Raw genomic sequence first — 2,500 nt, 5'->3', positions numbered from 1 at the left:
TGCACCTATAATGGTGTTCAATTATCAGAAACAGAATTTCCGAAAAATTGGTTAATAGACGGTATTCAAATAAAGATGCTATTTCCTTTCTGTCTGAAACCCTGGCACAGATCTAAGCCACGGTCCTCTCATATAGATCGAATCAAAAAGAAAGGACAAAAAGATGATTTTTTTTTTTTTAACGGTTTGGGGAATGGAAGCTGAACTTCCTTTTGGTTCTCCCCAAAAACGGCCTTCCTTTTTTGAACCCATTTTAAGAAACTCGAAAAAAAAATTGGAAAATTGAAAAAAAGTATTTTATATTTCTAAAAGTTTTAAAAGAAAGAACAAAATTTCTAAATATCTCAAAAAAAACAAAAAAATGGATTATCAAGGGCATTCCGTTTTTAAAAAAAATAAAAAAAGAACTCTCAAAAGTAAATCCAATTCTATTATTTAGATTGAGAGAAATATATAAATCAAGCGAAACTAAAAAAAAAAAAGAAAAAGATTCTATAACCCGCAATCATATAATTCATAAATCCTTTAGTCGAATTCAATCTACATATTGGACAAATTTTTTACTGACAGAAAAAAAAATGAAAGATCTGACTGATAGAACAAGCACAATCAGAAATCAAATAAAAAGAATTACAAAAAATAAAAAAAAAGTGACTCCAGAAATAAATGATAGTCCTAATAAAACAAGTTATAATGCTAAAAGATTGGAATCACCAAATTGGCAAATATTAAAAAGAAGAAATACTCGATTAATCCGTAAATTACATTATTTTATAAAATTTTTCACTGAAAGGATATACGCAGATATCCTTCTATCTATTATTAATATTCCCAGAATTAATATACAACTTTTTGTTGAATCAACAAAAAAAATGATTGATAAATCCATTTACAATAATAAAAAAAATAAAAAAAGAATTAATAAAACAAATCAAAATAAAATGAATTTTATTTCGACTATAAAAAAGTCACTTTATAATATTAGTAATAAGAATTCACAGAATTTTTTTGACTTATCCTCCTTGTCACAAGCATATGTATTTTACAAAATATCACAAACACAAGTTCTTAACTTGTATAAGTTAAGATCTATTCTTCAATATCACGGAACGTCTTTTTTTCTTAAGACTTCAATAAAAGATTATTTTGGAAAACAAGGAATAATTCATTATGAATTAAGACATAAGAAACTTCGGAATTCTGGAATAAATCAATGGAAAAACTGGTTAAGAGGTCATTATCAATACCATTTATCTCAGATTAGATGGTCTAGATTAATAGCAGCAAAATGGAAAAATAGAATCAATAAATGTCGTACAATTCAAAATCAAGATTTAAACAAAGAGAATTCATATGAAAAAGACCTATTAATTCATTACAAAAAACAAAACGATTACGAAGTATATTCATTACCAAATCAAAATGAGAATTTTCAAAAATACTATAGATATAATCTTTTATCTTATAGATCTATTAATTATGAAAATAAGAGGGACCCATATATTTATGGATCACCATTCCAAGTAAATAAGAATCGAGAGAGTTTTTATAATTACAACACACATAAACATAAGGGCAAATTTTTTGATATACTAGGGGATATCCCTATCAAAAATTATTTAGGAAAAAGTGATATTATGTATATGGAAAAAAATCCGGATCGAAAATATTTTGATTGGAAAATTCTCCATTTTTGTCTTAAAAAGAAAATCGATATTGAGGCCTGGATCAAGATCGATACCAACAAGAATAAAAATACTAAAACCGGGACTAATAATTATCAAATAATTGATAAAATTGATAAAAAGATCTTTTTTATCTTACGATTCCTCAGGATCAAGAAATCAATTCACCCAATCAAAAAAAAATATTTTTTGATTGGATGGGAATGAATGAAGAAATACTAAGTCGTCCTATATCGAATCTGAAACTTTGGTTCTTCCCAGAATTTGTACTACTTTATAATGCATATAAAATGAAACCGTGGTTTATACCAAGCAAATTACTTTTTTTTAATATAAATGAAAATGGTAGTGAAAATAAAAACATCAATAGAAAGCAAAAGGGGGTTATACCCTCGAATGAAAAAAAAAAAATGGAATTAAAGAATAAAAATAAAAAAGAAAAAGAATCTGCAGGCCAAAGAGATCTTAGATCAAATGCACAAAACCAAGTAAATCTTGTATCTGTTCCCTCAACCGAACAAAAAGATATTGAAGAAGATTATTCAGAATCAAACATGAAAACCGTAAAAAGAAAAAACAATACAAGAGCAATACCGAAGCAGAACTAGATTTCTTCCTGAAAAAGTATTTACTTTTTCAATTGAGATGGGATAATGCTTTGAATCAAAGAATGATCAATAATATCAAAGTATATTGTCTCCTGCTTAGACTGAGAAATCCAAGAAAAATTACTATATCCTCTATTCAAAGGAGAGAAATGAATCTGGATATAATGCTGATTCAGAAGAATTTAACTCTTACAGAATTGATGAAAA

The sequence above is a fragment of the Camellia sinensis genome, unplaced genomic scaffold, assembly GCF_055761805.1.
Source record: "Camellia sinensis isolate YWXY unplaced genomic scaffold, ASM5576180v1 Unanchor212, whole genome shotgun sequence".
Taxonomy (NCBI): Eukaryota; Viridiplantae; Streptophyta; class Magnoliopsida; order Ericales; family Theaceae; genus Camellia; species Camellia sinensis.
The sequence above is the reverse complement of the archived record's forward strand: the minus strand, read 5'-3'. Positions refer to the sequence as shown.